Below are 22100 nucleotides of genomic sequence, written 5' to 3'. Positions count from 1 at the left end.
GGAAGCTGTGGTATTTGACTTTGTTTTGCAATTAGTTGAGTTTAAACAGCAATGCCCACATTCCCCCCTCCACCCACGTTTTGTGGTACTAGGGATTGAACCCACGGTTGCTCTACCACTGAGCTATATCTCTAGTCCTTTTTAGTTTTTAATTTTATATTTTTGAAATAAGGTCTCACTAAGTTGCCCAGGCCGACCTTGAACTTGGTGATCCTCCTGCTTCAGCCTCCATTAGTAACTGGGATTTTAGGTGTGTGCCACAATACCTGGCTGGTTGATATTTTTACAGTATATAAAATTGGCACTTTTTTTCTTTCTGGCTCTTAGGTTTACTGTTTTGCCTCTACTTAATAGGGCTATACAAATGCATTTTTTTCCTTTGGAATTTTATATAGTTCACTTTTAATTTATTTTTATTTCTAAAATTTTATTTAATTTTTGTGGTATTGAGGATTGAACCCAGGGACACTCTACGACTGACCTATGCCCCCAAGCCCCCTGTTTTTTGTTTTTTTGTTTTTTCTCATTTTGAGATAGGGTCTTGCTAAATTGCCAAAGCTGGCCTCAAACTTGTAATCACCCTGCCTCAGCCTCCCAGGAAGCTGGGTTTATGGTCATATGCCATCATGCCCAGCTATGTAATTTTATTTTTTAAATTCGATCTTTAAGCCATGTGGCATTTAGCTTTCTTGTGTTATATCTGATAAGAAACTAATTTCACCTTTTTCCAGGAAAAACCATAGGTTTGCTGAATAATTTATCCTTCCTGCCACTGATTTTGAGTAGTCCTCTATCTTACTATGCTGTTTCACTAACTGGTCTACTGGTACCATTACTCATTGAATAACCTTAGATTTATGCTAAATTTTAATACCTGATAGAACAGGACTTCCACTTTTTTTTTCTTCCTGGAAAATTAATCATTTATGCAGTTTTGAGATTGTTGGAATTGCAGAATGAAAATATGTCCTCACAAAAATCTGTATATGTGGTGGTGCATGCCTGTAATCTCAGCGACTTGGAAAACAGGAGGATCACAAGTTCAAGGCCAGCCTAGGCAATTTAGGAAGACCCTGTCCCAAAATAAAAAAATAAAAAGGACCAGGGATGTGGTGGAATGTCCCTGGGTTCAATTCCAGAACTGCAAAAACAAACAAACAAACTAACAAAAAAAGATTGCTGAGTCTATATTTAACTTTTCATGAAATTACCAATTTTCTGAAGCAGCCGCATTCCGACCCTCAGTATATGAAAGTATATAATTTTCCCATATCCATGCCAACATTTGTTATGGTCCATATTTGTTAATTATCATCCTAATGAGTTTGAAGGGATTTCTCATTGTGGGATTTGATTTGCATCCTAAAACTGAAATGATGTGGAATATCTTTCCTGTGCTTGTTGATCATTTGTATATCTTTGGAGAAATGTCTATTCAAATCTTCTACCTGGGCTGGGGATGTAGCTCAGTTCGTAGAGTGCCTGCCTTGTAAGCACAAGGCCCTGGGTTCAATCCCCAGCACAGCAAAAAAAAAAAAAAAATCTTCTACCTGATTTTTTGAGTAACTCGTTTAAGTGGTAAGAGTTCTTTATATATTCTAGATGTAGATCCTTAATCAGATATATGTTTAACAAAAGTATTCTCTCATTCTGTAGGTTATCTTTACTTTCTCTCTCTTTTTTGGGGGGCGGGGGGACGGTATCAGGGATCGAACTCAGGGGCGCTTAACTACTGAGCCACTCCCTAGTCCTTTTTGTGTTTTATTTAGAGATAGGGTCTTGCTGAGTTGCTTAGGTCCTTGATAAATTACTAATGCAGGCTTTGAACTCTTGATCCTCCTGTCTCAGCCTCCCAAGCTGCTGGAATTACAGGCATGCGCCACCGTGCCCAACTGTCTTCACTTTCTTGATGGTATGCTTTTATGCTTTAAATTGTAGAGTACAGTTTGTCTGTTGCTTGTATGTTTGGTGTCATATCTAAGACATCATGGCCTAAATCTAAGATTACAAATCTTTCTGCCTATGTTTTCTTTTAAGAGATTTGCATTTTTTAGCTCTTTTATTCAGGTCTGTGATCCATGCGAGTTAGGATTCTGACTTCTTTTGCATGTGGATATCCATTTTTCCTAGCACTTAGTTGAAAAGATTATTCTGTCTACATTAAATGACTTTGGAACTTTTGTCAAAAATCAGTTGACTATAACTGAGGGTTTGTTTCACTGATCTGTGTCAGTAATTATATCAGAACCACATCCACTGTCTTGACTATTGCAGCTATGTAGTAAGATTGAAATCAGGAATTGTGAGTCTTCCAGCGTTGCTCTTTTTCAAATTTGTTTGGCTGTTCTGGGTCTCTTGCATTTCCAAATGAATGTTAGGATCACCTTGTTAATTTCTTGGGGCGGAAGGTAGTTGGAATTGGCTCTATAGATCAGTGTGGGGAATAACCATGTTAATACTATTGAGCCTTCCAATCCATGAACATAGGAAGTATTTTCCATTTATTTAGGTCATCCTCAGTCTTTCTTTTCCTTTGTGTTTGTGTGTGTCTGTGTGTGTGCTATAGGGAATTGATCCCAGGGGCATTCTGCTACTGAGCTACATTCCTAGCCTTTTTTAGTTTTTGAGACAGGCATTTTGTTCAACTGTCTAGGTTGGCCTCACACTTGTGATCCTCCTGCCTCAGTCTCCTGATCCTCCTGCCTCAGTCTACAGATGTACACCACTGGTCCTGCCTATCTTTATTCTTTTTCAATGATGTTTTGTAGTTTTCAAGTCTTAAACTTCTTTTGTTAAATTTATTCCTGAAAGTTTTATTCTTTTTGATGATATTGTGAACATAATGGTTTTCTTAATTTTATTTTCAGATTGTTCATTGCTAGTGCCTAGAAATATAACTGGGTTTTGCCAAGCACAGTGTCGCACCCCTATAATACCAGCAGCTCTGGAGGCTGAGGCTGGAGGATCTCGAGTTCAAAGCCAGCGAGGCACTAAGCAACTCAGTAAGACCCTGTCTCTAAGTAAAATACAAAATAGGGCTGGAGATGTAGCTCAGTGGTTGAGTGCCCCTGAGTTCAATCCCTAGTACCAAAAAAAGAAAAATATAACTGGGTTTTGTATATTGGTCTTATACCCTGAAACCTTGCTGAATTAGTTTGTTCTAATAGTTTCAGGGAGACTCTATAAAAAAGGAGCAGTCCTAGGGTTCAATTATACATGTTTACACACACACACGCGCGCGCGCGCACACACACACATGTGTATATATGTATATATTTAAATTTTCTTCTTCAGTTTTGGGAATCCACCCCAGGGCCTGTGCATGCTAGGCAAGTGCTCTACTACTGAGGTACATCCCCACCCCCTGTTCTCTAACATTTGTCTTCATTTTTCTATGGATTATTTACTAGAAGGTGAAATTGAGAATTTGTGTAAAAATATTACCCACCCATGCACCCCTCCCCCCCCTTTTTTTTTTTTTTTGGTAATGGGAATTGAATCTAGGGGCACTTTACCATTGAGCTGCATCCCTGGTCCTTTTTATTTTTTATTTTGAGACAGGGGGTCTCTAAGTTTCTGAGGTCATCCTTAAACTTTCAATCTCCCTGCATCAACCTCCCTTGTCACTGGGATTACAAATGTGTACCGGTGGACTTGGCAACATTGTCCTTTTTAAGTTTGTGCTTGGGAGACAGGAAACACTATGGCCAGGTGCAGTGGCACACATGTATAATCTCTGAGACTAAGATAGGAGGATCACAAGTTTGAGACCAGTCTTGGCAACTTAACAAAACCCTAAGCAACTGAGTGAGACCCCCTGTCTTAAAATAAAGAGGACTGGGGATATAGCTCATTGGTGAAGCATCCCTGGGTTTCATCCCCAGGACCAAAAACAAACAAACAAAGAAACAAACAAAACCCATGTATCAATTAGCAAGTTATATGTTTGAAAGACTGCAGGTCCTTTTCAGAGGGACATTAAGACTTTTTTATACGTGAAAGATTTATCAGATATTTTATATACAGAATTAAACCTGTCATTTGAGAATTAAAAGTGTTAATTTAACATTATAGGGTTTTTTTTTTTTTTTTTTTTTCACTTAAAAATTCAAATATTAGGTGCTGGGGCTGTAGCTCAGTGGTAAAGTAATGTGTCTAGGGTGCCCAAGGCAGCCTTTGCTCATCACCACCACTATCATACATACATACATATGCACATATGTCAGATATAGCTTCACACATTTCTCACAAGTTTAATATTAAAACATTGTTTCATTAGCTTTTACCTCATGACATTACCTTCTTCGTGACTCATAGATAATTCAGATGATGTTTTCACATCTCATTTTAATAGATGAGAAACCAACTGGCATAATAATAGAAAACAATGTGACAAGAGCATAAACTTTTGAAATCAGAGTACTCCAAGTTTAGTACAACTAGCTTCCCATTTTGAATAAAACTTTTTACTTAATTGGTATTACTTTGAAAGTTACAGATTACATCTGAAAGTTACAGATGAATGTGTTTTAGTTAAACTTTATGTTATAGAGTAATTTAAGTTTACAGCAAAGTTGAGTGGGAAGAGAGCCCATATACCCTTTCTCACCACGCAGACACTGCCACCAGTATGTTACAGTTGATGAATTTTCACTCACATATTATGAAGTCAAAGGCCATAGTTTCACATTAGAGTCTTGGTGTTATGTATTCTGTGGTTTTACAAAAATAATGTAATGACACTTATCCACCATTACCATATCATACAGAATAGATAGATTCATTTCCCTAAAAATCCTCTAGTCTCTGTATACTTATCCCTCTTCCCTAGCCTTTGACAACCACAAAACATTTTTACTGTTCCTTAATTTTGCCTTTTCCAGAATATCATATGGTTAAAATTACCTGTATGTATCCTTTTCAGATTGTTCTTTCTCTTGGTGATATGTGTTTATTTATGTATTTATTTAAGTCCTTTATCTTTTTATAGCCTGATAGCACTGAATAGTATGCTATTGTCTGGATATACTGCAGGTTATTACCCACTCACTTACTAAACGACATCGTGTTTTCCTTTACAAACTTTGGCACTTATGAATAAAATTGCTATAAACACCTCATACGGGTTTTTGTATGGATGTGTTTTTTACTCATTTATATAAATACTTAGGAATGTGGCATACTGAATTGTATGATAAGACTAGTTAGCTTTGTAAGAATCTGCCAAACTGTCCCAAAGTACCTGTATGGTTTTGCATTTCTACCAGCATTGAATGGTATTTCCTGTTGCTCCAAATCTTTATCAACTTTTGATGATGTCAGTGTTTTGGGTTTTAGCAATCTAATAGGTATATAGTGGTGTCTCATAATTTTAATTTGCAATTCCCTAATGACATGATGATGGATGTCTCTTAGTGTTTACTTGCCATCTGTATGTCTTTTTTGGTGAAGTATTCATTCACATCTTCTGCTTATTTTTTTATTTCGACCAAAATATTGTGTGAACAACTAATCATTGAAATTCTCTTTATTTTTAAATCAAGTTGTTCATTTTCTTATTGTCAAGTTTTAAGTTCTTTCTATCTTTTGAATAAGTCTTTTATCAGATGTTCCTTTTACAAATATGTTCTCCTATTTCATGGCTTGACTTTTCATTCTCTTGACATTGTCTTTTCAAAAATCAGTTTTTAATTTAATTATTTTGTAATAATAATAATAATTATTGTTATTGCACAGCAGATTAAACCCAGGGGTGCTCTACCACTGACCTCCATCTCCAGCCCTTTTTATTTTGTATTTTGAGACCGGCTCTCCCTGAGTTGCGCAGGCTGGCCTCAAACTTTTAATCCCCCTACCTTAGCCTCCAGAGTCACTGGAATTACAGGCATGTACCTTGTACCTGGCTGCTTTTTCACACAGCTGGTATATAGACAGTGGTTTCCTACAATCTTGCTATAATTACTTATTAGTTCCAGGAGTTATTACTTCTTTCAGATTTTTTTACATAGATGATCATGTCATCTATAAACAATTTATTTCTTCTTTCTTAAACTATATGCTTTTTATTCCTTCTCTTATTGTATTAGTTAGGACTTCTAGTACAGTCTTGAAAAGCAGTGGTAGAAGAGACACATCCTTACATTGTTTCTGATCTTAGTGGAGAAGCTAGGGGCAGGCCATATAGCCCACCCTGTAGAGTGCCTGCCTCTCATGCTGGAGGCCCGGGTTCGAGTCCACAGCACTGTGGGATTGTGGAAATTACAAGCAAATTAGTGGAGAAGCTTACTATAATCTTCTTGCCTCAGCTTCCCAAGTCACAGGTATTATAGGTGTGTGCCACCGTACCCAGCACCTTCTGTATTTATTAATAGGGATTTCTCTGTAAAGAGATATGTTCTCTCACCTGTTATACTAAATTATCATATACAGTAAAGACATGATAATGTTGATTCTTTCAGTTATTTACTAGTGTTTAAATAATGAGTTGGTTTTCCTAGCATCCTGTAAAAGTAATTACTGAAACTTTTAAAAATTTGAATACTGTTATGAACTCATGAATTTAAACATAGTTAATGTTTTATATCATTATGTTTATATTTATTTTGGGGCACAGATTGTGCATGTTTGATAACTGAAAATATTTTTGGGTGGCGCCTGAGGACTTTTTAAAAAGAAATCCCATTAGGTTTAGGGTTAGGTTTAGAGTTAGGCTAAGGAGAGCGGTAAGAATGAAGTAAAGAAGGACTGTGTAGAGGGAAAAGAGGGGTGGGAGGGGTGGGAGGGGTGGGAGGGGTGGGGGAGAGGGGAAAAATAAAATAAACATCATTACCCTATGTAAACGTAAAAAAAAAAAAATAATAAAAAAAAAAAAAAAAGAAATCCCAATTGTTACCCATTTTTTTGTGTATAAAATCCAAAAAGCTCTTTCTTTGGCTATGTAAAAGTCTTATATTATTGCTCTTAAGGACTTTTGTCATGTTATCATGGCCCTAGTCATCTTTGGCAGCTTTTTAGCTTTTTCATACAAGGTGCTTTCTTAGATCCAGAATCAATCATATCTCCGAGGAACCTGAGGAAGGATATTTAGAAGCCCCAGAATGGAAACTGAATGCTTGTTGCCACTGGGTTGGTCTAGAACTATTTAATGTCAGTCAGGAAATACATCTGTGTTTATTTTCATGATATAATAATTTAGTATTTCCATTTCAAATTTAGGACTACCAATCCTGTCTCTATACTACATCTTATGTTTATCTACTTTTTCATGTCTCCAAGTTTTGGTTGTTAATAAAACTAACAACTATTCTTTTTTTTTTTTTTTTTTTTTTTTTGTGGTGCTGGGGATTGAACCCAGGGACTTGTGCTTGCAAGGCAAGCACTCTACCAACTGAGCTATCTCCCCAGCCCTATTCATTTGCTTTAGCACATAATTAACACATAACTGTCTCAAAATAGCAGTATCCATACTACTACTAACAATATGATTATTTAAAGTAAGTTAAGTTCTTCCATTTTTATTTTTCTTTTTTTCTTTTGGCAGTAGTAGAGATCAACCAGGGCCTTAGGCATGCTAGGCAGGCACTCTATCACTGAGCTGTATCCCCAGCCCCTGAGCCCCTTTATTTTAAAAGGTGTATAATATATTTACTATGTTTTAAAGTAATTTGGAGGATTATTTATCTGAGTCTGTATGCTGCAAAGTAAAATACTTTTAGCCTTTCAAGCTATCAAAGAGGCAGAGAGAAATCTTAAACACATATTACTGAGTGAAAGAAGCCAGTTAGAAAAGTATGATTCCCAACTGTGACATTCTGGAAAAGGCAGACTGTAGAGAATGTAAAGATCAAAGGTTGCCAGGAATGGAGATCAGGGAGAGAGAAAAATAGATGAAGCAAAGAGGTTATTTAGGAAGACCTATGCCCTATAACTCTTTATGATACTGTCCTTGGCATTGTGCATTTAGCAAAACCCATAGAATGTACAACACAAAAAAGTGAACCCTAATGTAAACCATGGGCCTTAGTTAACAATGATGTATAGTCATACAAGTGGGTCTCACCAATGCAACTTGTTAATAATTGGGGGGAAATGGGGAAAGGGGTGGATGGGAGAAAGCCTCTTGAGAACTCTAATTTCTATTAAAAATTTTCTGTAAACCTAGAACTGTGCCAAGAAATAAAGTCTATTAAGTAAAAAATAGATTGTTCTGAGATGTATCCCATATCAATAGTACTCTTTCAAACTGTGGATTGAACCCACTGGCACTCTACCACTGAGCTACATTCCAGCACTTTTTTTTTTTTTTTTTTTTAGAAAGAGTCTTGCCTAGGCTAACCTTGAATTTATGGTCTTTTTGCCTTAGCCTCCTGAGTAGCTCTGATTAGAGCATATGCCCCATGCCTGCCACAACATTACTCTTATTATAGAGGCTTGTAATATATTTCAACCTAGAGGATTGTCACCTGCCCCCCTCCACCCCATTGCTCTATTTTTTAGGGTCATCCTGGATTTGGGGGGTACCAGGGATTGAACCCAGGGGTGCTTAACCACTGAGTGACATACCCAGCCCTTTTCATATTTATTTTGAGACAGGCCTTTGCTATGTTGCTTATGGCATCACTAAATTGCTGATACTGGCTTTGAATTTGCAGTCTTCCTGCCTTAACCTCCCTAGCTGCTGGGTTTACAGGCGTGTCAGTACACTCAGTTTATAATCAACTTTTTTAAGCTGAAATTTTATTGTATTTGTAAATGAGCTTCTGGAGCTGGATTGACATTTTGTATTGTTGAATCTTCCTATTCAAGAATATGGTTATATTCTGGGAATTTTTGATTCAGTAGTGCTAGCTGTCCAATCCACCCCCAATTTTTATATGGAAGTACAAACATTTGTTATCAAGTTGGTTCAATATTAGGGTTATTTCTTTAGAATGTGCTGGACATCAATGTTGATGTCCTCCTCTTAAGTATTTTTTTAAAATATTTTTCAGTTGTAAATGGACACAGTGCCTTTATTTTATTTATTTATTTTGTTGTGGTGCTGAGGATCAAACCCAGTGCCTCACACATGCTGGGCAAGTGCTCTACCACTGAGCTACAGCCCCAGCCTCTCATCTTAAGTATCTAAGGAGTATTTCTGTACATGACACATTAGTATAATTTCAAGTTTCTCTGAGTGGAGTATTCCCTATACTGTACATATTCTTTTAGAAGTAGGTCATTTAAGGTAGGTCTTAATAAAGATTTATTTAATTTTGTCAGTTTTCTTTTGGGCCACCTGAGCATCCTTGCATGCAATTTGGGAACTCCAGTTGCAGTTCCTTCAACATTTTATTTTTGCTTAAAATGAGAAGCAAAAATGAAGTAGCACAATTATAAAATGAAAATTTGATGATAACTGCTTTTGCTTGTATGCACATTAAAAATATTAAAAACCCCATACCAGGGATTGAACCCAGAGGACACCTAACCACTGAGCTGCATCTCCAGCCTTGTTTACATTTTGAGATAAGGTCTCACTAAGTTTCTTAGGGCCTCACTGAATTGCTGAGGCTGGCTTTAACTTGTGATTCTCCTGCCTCAGCCTCCCAGGCCACTTGGATTAAAAGCATGCACCACCACGCTGGGTTTAAAAATACTATCTTTAATAGGAGTGCCAGAAATGGTAAATAGCAGAAATCTCCATAAATGTTTTAAGAGCCTGTTAGCTTTGGACTTCCCTACCAATAAAATTTAGAAAAATTTCTCACAGTCCTGGAATATTTATGGAAATTTTTATTTTATTTTATTTTTATTTTTTTAACACAGTAGTGGGGATGGAACCCAGTGGTGCTTTACCACCGAGCTAAATCCCAGCCCTTTTATTTTTGTTTTTTATTTTGAGACAGGGTCTCACTAAGCTACCAAGGCTGACCTTGATTTGAGATTCTCCTTCCTCAGCCTTCCAACTTCTGATCATCCTGCTTCAGCCTCCTGAGTAGCTGAGATTACAGGTGTGGGTTACTACTTCACCCAGCTGAGAAAAGTGTTTATGCTAAATATCAGGTGCCTTTTTTCTCCCTCTTTGATACTGGGGATTTAAAAGCTCAGTACTACTAAGCTTTTATTATTTCTATTTTGAGACAGTATCTCCTTGAGTTGCTTAGTGCCTCACTAAGTTGCTGATCCTCCTGCTTCAACCTCCTGAGTTGCTGGTATTACAGTTGTATACCACAGAACTCTGCTAACAAATGTCTTTTTAATGTGTCCTTCATGTGTCTTATTAATAATAGCTAACCTCTGTTGAGACTGTATACTTCATTTTTACAACACAAAGGTTTAATAAGCACTTTTCATTTACATTTTGCAAATGAGGAAAGTAAACTCAAGATGCCTAGGGTTACCAAGCTAGTTAATGTAGAAATAGAGGGAAGGATTTTTTTTTTTTTTCTCTCTCTCTCTCTCCTTTGGGAATTGAACCCAGGGATCCTCTACCACTGAGCTACATCCCTAGCCCTTATTTTTATTTTAAGACAGGGTTTCGCTAAGTTGCCTGGGCTAGCCTCAAACCTTCGATCCTCCTGCCTCAGCCTCCTGAGTACCTGGATTACAGGCATGTGTCACCTTGCCCAGCTGTGAAGGAAAGATTATTGAAGATGGTGTCCTTCCACCTTTCCAACAAAGGTCAACCACATTTTCCACCTATTCTTAGTTGCTCAGATAAAGGATATTATGGATTTCTTTTTGGAAATATTCATTCATGTGGGGGGTGTGTGTGTGTGTGTGTGTGTGCGTTTTGTTCTGTTTCGAGGTGCTGGGGATTGAACCCAGGGCCTCCCACATTAGGCAAAACACTCCCCCACTGAGCGACACACCCCCAACCCTCATGTAGGTTTTTTCCCCCCCATTTTATTTGTTCAGTCTTTGTCTTTTTCTTATGCAGTTTTTAATGTAGATTTATATATTTGCCCATAGAACATCTCCACATGTATAGTGTCATTTGGTTCAAATGAGTTATCAAATATTTAAGACTCTACTATGTGGTTATGGTTATCTTGATTCACACAGGGCGTTTGGATGACATCCAGTGATGGACTAAACCAGTGAGTTCCAGGTTGATTTTAAGTGAAAACTTATTGAGGGATGTCAGTAGTGTTCTTAAAAAGATCTTTCCCTGTGTAAAGGTATGAGGTTAAATTTTCTTTCTTTCACAGAGCAGGACCTTTTAAAAGATTACATTACCAATTTCCAGAAGGGGAATTTGTTGAACAACATTTTCTAGTCTTATTTGACCCCCAGACCCTTTGGCCATAGAACAAAACTATATCAACATATGTTGATTCTGGGCATAAAAGAGAACAACTTTGAGTACATCTTTGAGCTATTATTCAGCTACAAGTAGGGAAAATAAAAGAAATTTTAATTTTTTGCTGGAAATGTAGCTCAGTGGTAGAGTGCTTACCTGGCATATGTGAAACTGTGGGCTCAAACACCAGTATTCTACCCCCACCCTCACCCCCACAAAACAAACAAACAAACAAACAAAAACAAGAAATTGAAATTTTCTGAATTGAGAATTTATTGAAAATCTGTTGTTTTCAAACATGAATTAATCAAATAATAATTGGAGGCATCATGGCACAAGAGAGGACTCAGACTTTGGAGGTAGATTTTTCTAGATTTTTTTAGATTTTTTTTTAGATTTTTTTCTAGATTTCAGTCTCAGCTCCACTACTTATCACTGTCTAGGTATTCTTAGAAAAGGTTCATAGCCTTTTGAATTCTTGGCTTTCTCAGTGCTGAAAATAAGGGCTTTGATCTTTACAGTGCTTATTACATAGTAATAAGTGCTTTCAAAGCAATAGTAAGCACCTATTACTATGTAATAATACATAGTGGGAGTTGCTGGTAATTAATTTGGGAGACCAGTAATTCAATGTGAATACTAAAGATCTGTATGTAAGAATTTTAGTTACAGCCAGGCACATGGTTCACATCTATAATCCCAGCAATTTGGGAGGCAGAGGCAGAAGAATCACAAATTTGAGGCCATCCTCAGCAACTTTGTGAGGCCCTAGTCGATTTAGCAAGACCTTGTATCAAAATTGAAAATTAAAAAGGGCTAGGGATTTAGCTCAGTGGGGAAGTGTCTCAGGGGACAGTCTCCAGTATATTTTTTAGTTACAGATCAGGGCTTAGCTGTGGTTACTTTCAGCATGGACTTTGAATTCTATTTCTCCTGCCATGCATGGTGGTGCATACCCATAATCCTAGCTACTCAAGAGGCTGAGGCAGGAGGATTGAAACTTTGAGGCCAGCCTGGGCACCTTAGCAAGACCCATCTCAAAATTAAATATGAACAGGACTGGGGATGTAACTCAGTGTTAAAGCACTCTTGGGTTCAATTCCTAGTACCACATAAAAAGAAGAAAAAAATGCATTTCTCCTGCCACTATCAGAGAAGGCATACTGCCTGTTGCATACAGCAAAGCCAAATTGTTTATGTGGCAGGAAAGAGAAAACAAAGATCTCCTAATTTTGCCAAATTTCTCTCTGGGAATAGCTGAAAAGAAAGCTTAAAATGTGCATCCTCAACACGCTTGCCCTAGCAAGCCAATTGGAATTCGGAGAACTTAGATCTCAACTGAGGTTTCCACACCAACCCCCTTCAGTGTTTGTTTTTGTATAAACACTTGAGATATGGAAAGAGAAACACTTGGAAAGTGAAGTTATTATGCCCTTGTTACCTAATCCCTGTCAAAACACTTGATTAAGACATCTGGTTAAATTGGGTGTGGTGGCGCACTCCTGTAATCCCAGCAGTTTGGGAGGCTGATGCAGGAGAATAGCAAGTTCAAAGCCAGCCTCAGCAACTTAGTGGGCTCTAAGCAACTTTTCGAGATACTGTCTCAAAATAAAAAGACGTGGTTAAGCACCTCTGGATTTGATCCCTGGTACCAAAAAAAAAAAAAAAAAAAATCTGGTTAATATACTACATACCACCTAATGTGATACCATCCTTGAATCATACTTTGGCAAGAGATAGCTCAGGGATCACAGTATTTCAAAAGTTGGTTGCCAGGTGATTAATATCCTTTTATCTTTTGACTCCAGAGAGAAGATAGTTAGACGAAGACTAGATGGAATAAGTAGGCTAGGGTTATAGAATAGTTCAGACCCCTCTCCCAATTTCTCCTATGCATTTTACTAGAGATGGATTAGGGTTTGTTTTTTGTTTTTGTTTTTATTTTTATCCCAAAGGTAAATACTTTCCTTCTCCCCATAATGCTATTATCAGTTGTACTTTTGTGTAAATTGCTGTGTCTAAATGCAGTATTCTTTCCAGTCCTTAGGAGGTCAGTTCGTGGAAGGAGAGTTATCTCTGAGGGTATAGGAAAAAGGGAAAAGATGGAGCAAGAGATATTTCTCAGACATTTAAATGGACCTGCCAAGTGGGAGATGTGTGATAGCAGTTGGTGACATTTGACACTTTCCCCTGAGAGATTAGAGGAAGAAAGAGGCTCCAAAGTTAACTTTATTTCCCATCACAGCTATTTTGTCCAGTGCTATCTGAAGTTACCTTGGGTATCAGTAGATCTGAATGTACATCACATCTACTCTGAAGAGCAAAGCAGTAGGAGAATTTGGAGATTTGGCCAACCTTTAATGAGCACTGATTTTATACCCAAATTGGTGTGGGATGTTTATACATTATTCTTTTTAAAAAGACCCATTATTCTCAATTTGTAATGGACAAGATGACAATATTTCTTTCATAGATGTTTGAGGAAAATGTAGTGAAAGTAGCTAACATAGTTCTTGACACAGAGTAGGAATAAAGTAGTAATAATAATAAGAACAATGATTAAGAAACTAGAGAAAGGTAGCCAGGTGTGGTGGCACATGCTTGTAATCCCAGCAACCTGGGAGGCTTAGGCAGGAAGATCTCAAGTTTGAGGCTGTCCTTAGCAAGACACTGTCTCAAAATATAGAAGAATTGGGGATGTAAGCCAGGTGCAGTAGCACATATCTATAATCTCAGTGACTCAGGAGGCCAAGTTCAAAGCCAGCCTCAGCAACTTAATGAAACTCTATCACAAAAAGTAAAAATGGCTGGGGATGTGGTTCTGTGGTCTACTGCCCCTGGGTTCAATCTCTGGTGGTGGTGGGGGAATAAAAAGAACTGGGGATGTAGCATTCCTGGATTCAATAACAACAACAACAACAACAAAAAAGAAACTAGATAAAGGAAAAGAAACAAATTATTTGGGTGAGAGAGGATTCATTTAGTTACTCAAACGTTTCCTGTTGCAAGGCATTATGCTAGGTTTTGGGATATAAAGGTAAATAAGTTTTTTGTCAAAGGGAAAATTTTTTTTGAAGGACTAGGGTTTAGCTCAGTTGTAGAATATATACTTAGCATATGCAAAGCCCTGGGTTTAATCCCCAGGACCCCCCAAAAATTACTTTTTAAAAGAGAATTCCCTATTGGATTCTAAAGAAAGTACTTTGGGAGGAGCTTGAAACCTGTGACTGAGGTTAAGTCTAACCTTCCCTCTTCTTTGTTTTACTTCTCTTCCAGAAATGCTAATAGCCAAACTTTGTTATTGCCGAGGCAGGATTGATAGCAAAGATAATGGAATTATCTCCTGCCAAAACTGTAGTGGGCTTTCTTTCCGAACAAGACTGGCATTGCAAAACTCTCGGTACTGAAATGGAAATGGATGTTGGTTAGAGACACACTTAACTTTTGACTCAAATTGAAACCAACCCAGTGTAAATTGGGATAGTTCTTTCACATGCATTTGGCACTATGTATCAGGAACTTTAGAAATAGCTGTGTGTTAAGGTGCACACCTGTAATCCCAGTGACTTGAGAGACTGAGACAGGAGGATCCCAAGTTTGAGCCAGTTTGGGTAACTCAGCAAGACCTTGTCTCAAAAAGTATTGGAGATAGCTGAGTGGTAGAGTACCTTTGGTTTCCATTCCCAGAACTATAGATAGATAGAGATACACAGATAGAGATAATAATACTTGCTAGAAAGAAGCAAGTACCATTAACCAGTTTCCCCTACAATTAAAAAAAAAAATGAATATGGAGAGGAGGTTGAGTTAAAATCCTAAATCCTTGTCTTGGAATGTGAGGAGCTAGAAGGAAATATACTAAAATATAAACCGTTTAAATTATTGTATTATTAGTGGTTGGGACCACTTTCTTAGTATTTAAACTCCTTTACCTTTGTGTGAGGGGGCATGGAAGTACTAGGGATGGAACCTAAGGGCACTCTACCAACTGAGCTACATTCCCAGCCCTTTTTATTTTATTTTGGGGGACAAGGTCTTGCTAAGTTGCCTAGGCTGGTTTCGAACTTGTGATCCTTCTGCTTCAGCTCCCAAGATTACAGGTATGTGCCACCATGCCTGGCTTTTCTTTACCTAAATTACACTAAGTGTTTAAAAATACAAAAAACTGAGAGAAAACCCAGGTAGCAAAACCCATCCCTGTGGTCTTGATATAGTGAATGCCAAATGAGTTCTACGTCCTTGTTTACTAGAAGCTATCGTGTTGGCTGGCATTTGAGGTCAGCAGTCTGTTTCCATATAATGTGTTTAATGCAATGAAATAAATAAGAATGTATTTGTTAGGCAGTCTGTTTCTACTTTTTCTGCCATTCTTTTTTATTTAATTAAATTCATTTACTTATTTATTTTTCATGTGCTATTGGGGTTAGACCCCAGGGGTGCTCTACTACTGAGTCACATCCTCAGCCCGTTTTATTTCTTACTTTGAGACAGGGTTGGGCTGGGGAGATAGATAGCTCAGTCAGGAGAGTGCTTGCAAGGAAGGCCCTGGGTTCAATCCCCAGCACGCCAAAAAAAAAAAAATCGAGACAAGGTCTCACTAAGTTACCCAGACTGTCCTTGAACTTGGGCTTCCTGCATCAACCTCCTGAGTTACTAGGATTACAGGTGTACGCCATCCTACCAGGCTTCCTATTGTTCTTTATAAACAGTTTTATTTTACCATAAATAAGTGTTTCTAACAAAGATGAGTAAAATCATCTCAACAGTTTTCCCCATTCTTTATTAAATGACATGATCGTTATGTTTGCTTAAGCCTGAGTCCATCTAAACATTTCTTTCCATCTTCACATATTTAATCTGTCATCTAATCCTTTGACTGTACCTCTACAATATATGCCAGATATGTTTACTTCTTTCCCTCTTCATGCTTGTTGTCCTTTTCTAAGTCACCATTTTCCTTTGGTGACTATATAGATATTTTTATGGTATTTTGCCCTTTTTCATGCCCTGTGTAACTAATTTTTTATATGCAACCAGAATAACTTTTTATATAGTGTACATATGATTATGCCACTCCGCTGAATTTGGAATTATGGCTTTGGATTTAGTGATTCTTAATGGTAGTTTCATATTAGAATTACCTGGAAATTCCCCACCCCTACAGAAAAAAATTTATCCAGGCTAGATAATCTTCAGAGAATGTAAATAAACTGCCTAGGGTCTATAGGGTATTTTTTTTTTCTTTTTCTTTTGTTTTGATAGGGTATTTTTAAAAATCCCCTCAAATGCTTCTGGTGTGCAGGCAAGATTGAGAACCCTGCCCTTAGAGGAATGATCTCTCCACTGTCTACTTCTTAGACCTTATCTGCCAACTTGTTCAACTTCATAGGTTTCCTCCCTCTCCAAGTTATATTGTCTGTCTTTCCTTCCTGTCCACCCTGCCTCCCTCCCTTCCCTCTTTTGCATTGCTAGATATTGAACCCAGAGCCTTATACATGCTAGGCAAACATTTTATCACTGAACTATACCCCGAGTCCTACTTACTCTTTTTTTTTTGTACTGGGAATTGAACACAGGGGCATTGAACCATTGAACCACATCCCAACCCTTTTTATTTTTATTTTATTTTATGTTTTGGTAGCAGGTATTGAACCCAGGAGTGCTTAACCATTGAACCACATCCCCTGCCTTATTTATTTATTTATTTATTTATTTATTTTTGAGGCAGGGTCTCATAAAGTTGCTTAGGGCCTCGATAAGTCTCTGAGGCTGGCTTTAAACTTGCAACTCTCCTGCCTCAGCCTCCTGAGCCGCTAGGATTATAGGCCTGTGCCAGATTGCCTGGCTTATTTTTTGTTTTGAAACAAGATCTCCCTGAATTTCCCAAGCTGGCCTCAAGCTTGATATCCTCCTACTTCAGCCTACTGTGTTTAGTTTTTACCTAATGTCCTTTTTTGTTTCAGGATCCCATCTAAGTTACCATATTATATTCAGTAATCATGTCTTAAGCTCCTCTGCGTATGAGAGTTTTTCAGACTCTTTGATTGTGATGACCTTGATAGTTTTCAGGAGTACTGGTCAGGTGTTTTGTTGAACATCCTCCAGTTGAAACTTGTCCAGTGTTTTTCTCATGATTTGGCTAAAATTAAGTATTTGGGGAGGAAGACTACAGAGGTAAAACACTTTTTATTACATTATATTTAGAGTGCATGATATCCAATGAAATTTATTGCTGTTGATGTTACTCACCTAAGTGAGATAGTGCTTGCCAGATTTCTCCACTAAAAAGTTAATCATCCCCACCTCCTTTTCCACACTGCAGTTTTTGGAAAAAAGTCACTATGTATAGTCCATGCTGGAAAAGACTAGGAAGTTTTGCTTTAGTTTGAAGGTAAAGTATCTACCCAAATTACTTGAAATTCTTCTGTACAGGATATTTGTCTCTTCTCCCCCATTTATTTATTCAATCATGTATTTATACTATAGCTGTTTATTTTATACTTTGACTTATAATCAATTACTACTTTATTTTATTACTCTAATTTTCCAGCTTTGGACATTGTGGATCTTTTTCAGTTGACTCCTGTATCCCTTTACATAGCCATTATAGTTTTTTTCTTTTGCTTTTTGAGTACTTTCTTAATTCCCAGTACTGTAATTTTCTCCACCTTCATCTTATATATTTGCTGCAATCCATTTCTGCAAGGAACGCTGTTTCCTTTTATTGAAGAATGGTATTAGAAAATAAGATCTGGTTGCATGCACAAGGCCCTGGGTTCAATCCCCAGCACCAAAAAAAAAAAAGAAAGAAAATAAGATCTGGGCCTTTGTTGTGTACATAGGCCCTCTAAGCTGACAGCAAAGAGACTAAACTGAATTTTTCTATATGGAACCATGTGCATCTATATTAAGCTAAACATGAGCCAGGTATGGTGATACATGTGTAATCCCAGCAATTCAGGAGGCTGAGGCAGAAAGATTTCAGGTTCAAGGTAAGTCTCAGCAACTTAGTGAATCCTTGTATTGAAATAAAAATTAAAAGAGTTGGGGATACAGATGAGTGATAAAGTGCCCCTGGTTCAATTCCCACTATCAAAAAAGAAAAAAGAATAGTTCAACATGAGTTGGTACATATGTTCCCATTACCACATAGATCATCCCAGCTTTCTCTCTTTGGTTATCTATAAGCTCACACTTTAACAGTGATAAACCTGGCTCCCACCATCTACCATACATTTACTTAATTGTTCAGTTCCAATGTACAAATGCAGATTCACTGACTTCAGATTAATCCAGATTCCCATGGAAAATTCTTATCAAACTGAGGACAGTGCTTATTTGTGGTTCCTTTTGCCTTTAGTCTTAGATTTCAGTCATTTCCAAAGTTACTTAGGTCAGCACCTTTCCTCTACCCCCTTTGGTGAGGTTGTTTCATTTATTTGTAATACAATTAAGATTATTTCATCACAGTTTGTGTTCCATCCAGAGATCCCCTGGCATCCTACCTGATTTTTTAAATTTGCATACATCAAGATTCACTCTGCTGTGATGTTAACATGAATTTTGATAAATGCAAAGTATCTATTTGTCTTAGAATTTTTACATTTCTTGTCCTTTTGCCTGGAGTAATCTTCCCACATATTGCCCCATGTTTAACCCTTTATCTTTCATTCACTTCTGTGGTCCATGGGGAAGCTTTACTTGAGCACCCAATCTAAAGGACTCTTGGAACAAAATGAAAAATTATTTTCTTTTATTCTCTCTCTCTCTCTCTCTCTCTCTCTCTCTCTCTCTCTCTTTATTGTTTTGGTTAGTCTCCTACAAAGATACAAATTTAGTGAGAGGAGGGACTTTTTCTGTATCCTAGATATTTAAAATACTGAGTCAATAACTATATCTTGTTGTATGAATGAATAATCCTGTCTTAGGTGTGTCTAGTCTTATTCCTAGTCCATGGTTTCATGATTAGTAGTATCTGAAAGCAGGCTTGTCCAGTTTGACTTCCTGCATACCTGCCTCACTATTTACAAAATGGTTTTGCTTGCAGATTAGGTTATTTCAGTATATTGAAGATGTGCAGTTACTTTATTTTCTCCTACTTATTGACAAACCTTTTTAAATTTTTTATTTTAAGTCTTTTATTAGAGACTTAAAAATCTCTGTTCCAGGACTGGGGTGTATCTCAGGGGTAGAGTATTTGCTGAACTCAAGGCCCTGAGTTCACCCATGGTACCTCAAAAACAAACAAATAACTTTGCTCATACTTAGAATTGCACATTAATAGCCATTGACTTCCCATTCTGACTGTAATTAGAATCAGTTGAGGAATTTTTTTAAAGTTCAGCTGAGGAACTTAAAAAGAAAAAAAAACACTATTTCCTAACTAGGAAGATTCTACAGTTTTGTATTTTTAACAACCAGCCTGGCATCTAATGAGAACATTTGGTGTTTCAAAATCCCTCTGGGACTGGGAGGGTAGTTCAGTGGTAGAACCCTTGCCTACATTCATGAGGCCCTTGAATCAATCCCCAGGACCTCAAAAAAATGAAAACAAAACAAAAAAAGACCCCAAACTCGTAAATATCTAGAGGAATTCAGTTTATCACTATTACTGAAACATACACAAAAAATATTTTTAATTTCCACTAACTTTTTCTATAATTATTTAAGCCCTTACCGTGTGCTAGGTAATAACATAAGTGAATCATAGACACTACTTTCAAGGAACCTACATCCTCTGAGAAGGCATGGATGTAAATAATTATAATAGAGGATAGAAAACAATTTTGGTATTTAAGGTAGGGAGTGGTCCTTCATACTCTTGTGAGAAGGTAAGATTAGAGTTTCATTCCTTTTTGTTGTTGTTGTTGCACTAGGGATTGAACCCAGGAGTGCAGTGCCTCTGAATTATATACCTAACCCTTTTTATTTTATTTTTGAGACAAGGTCTCACTGAGTTGCCCAGGCTGACTTCAAACTTGTGGTTTTCCTGCCTCAGCCTCCTGAATTACAGGGATTATAGGCATGAGCCACTGCACCCAACTGTAGTCTAATTCTTAAAGGGAATACACAGTCAGAGAGGGAGGAACCCTAGACATGCCAGTCCTTTATGGACTGTAATGTACGAAATTGGAAAGTAAGGCAAGCCAGAAAGAATGTCATTGCCAAAGTGGAAAGAGGCCTAGAATGGTCAGGAAATAAAATCCAGACTGTCAGAGCTATGGAAGTCATTCACTCTTAATGGAGTTGTAGAGCTATTAATAGCTTTTTAATTTTAGTATTAAAGTTTTTATATTAATTCAAACACTATATTTATTTATTTATTTATTTTTTTATTTTTTTATTTTTTTATTTTTTTTTTGGTGTTGGTGCTGGGGATTTGAACTCAGGGTCTGTGCTTGCGAGGCAAGCACTCTACCAACTGAGCCATATCCCCAGCCCTACTAAATTTAATTATAAAATTTACGTATCACTTGTGAATTTTAAAAAATAAACAATTATAGCCAGGCATGGTGGTGCATGTCTGTAATCCCAGTGACTCATGAGGGTAAGGCAAGAGCATTGCAAGTTCAGTGCTAACCTAGGCAACTTAGCAAAACCCTGTCTCAAAAAATAAAAAGGACTGGGATGGCTCAGTGGCAGAACATCCCTGGGTGCGATACCTAATAAATGAGTAAATTTTAAAAGTTCTGAAAAATCCAAGCTTTAGTTTTTTGGTTTGCTTTTTGTTTGTCAAGTTCTAAAGGATATAAAATCCATATTAAACCCTTCATGTTATACATAAAGGAAACTAAATTCTAGAATGTTTTAAAACATGTTTGTGCATGAATATGGAGTGCAGAATCAAGCAAGAACTTGAGTCTTCTGACTAGTCAATCTGTGCCAACACATTCTTGTCAGGTTGAGATCACTCTTTGTCATGATGGCTATCAGTTATTAAGAGGAGTTTCCTGAGGATATAGACTTTTTACCTCATTTTTCTAGCCCTTTGACATAGTATGCTTACTATACAGAATAGACACACCAGAGGTATTTGTTGAATGAAAGGGTGAATGAATGGAGAGATGTGACTTTCGTTTTGTTTTTTTTTTTTTTTTTTTTGAGATGTGACTTTTGTAGTGGTCCTTTTTTTAAAAAAAATTTTTTTAGTAGTCAGTGGACTTTTATTTTATTTATTTATTTATATGCAGTGCTGAGAATCAAACCCAGTGCCTCATGCATGCCGGGCAAGCATTCTACTACTGAGTCACGACTCCAGCCCTTTTGTAGTGGTCCTTGAAGGAAGTTGGCTCTCTGGGCATGATATGTGCAATGAAATATTAGATTTAGTAGGTATTGGGCATCCGAAGGGAAGAAATTTCGGGGGAGATGGGGCAGCACTAGGGATTGGTGCATGCTAGGCAAGCACCCTACCAACCCAGCTGCATCCCCAGTCCTCTGAAGGAAAACATTGAGGAAAATAACCTAGAAAGCCAGGTTGGGTTCACTTTATAGAAAACACTTAAATGTTGGGCTGAAGATTTTGGAATTATTACTTTCATTTAAATAACAATTTGAAATTCAGCTGACTATTCAAAGATTTTAAACAGAGGAGTAATGCATACAAACATGCTAAATACAGGAAGATGAATCAAAAGGAAGAAGAGAAAGTATTGACAGTTGATTTGAGCTTTTATGAAAAGTTAATTGAAGATTCTGGCTGTGGGAATGGAAATGTTGTAGACATAAAGAAAAAATGGAACATGAACTGTCAAAACTTATTTACTAATGAAATGTGGAGTTGCAAGATGAGGTTAAGGTTTTCAAAAGTTTTTTT

At 37.2% G+C, this 22100-nt stretch overlaps 1 protein-coding gene across 4 annotated transcripts in view; it reads left to right on the top strand.

Moving 5' to 3' along the window:
• The window catches only part of Faf2 (Fas associated factor family member 2), a 58198-nt gene that overhangs the window by 9135 nt on the left and 26963 nt on the right, over nt 1-22100 (top strand). Inside the window, exon 1 of one of the 4 annotated variants that reach the window (XM_047556361.1) lies at nt 10533-10662. The exons of the other annotated variants lie outside the window; for them this stretch is intronic. The gene's annotated coding sequence lies outside the window, so the exon portion shown is untranslated. Of the gene's footprint in view, nt 1-10532; nt 10663-22100 lie in introns of those variants that run through there. 4 annotated transcript variants of the gene reach the window in all.

Source organism: Sciurus carolinensis, chromosome 6 (assembly GCF_902686445.1).
Source record: "Sciurus carolinensis chromosome 6, mSciCar1.2, whole genome shotgun sequence".
Classification (NCBI taxonomy): Eukaryota; Metazoa; Chordata; class Mammalia; order Rodentia; family Sciuridae; genus Sciurus; species Sciurus carolinensis.
This window is presented reverse-complemented; position numbering and strand designations above follow the sequence as displayed.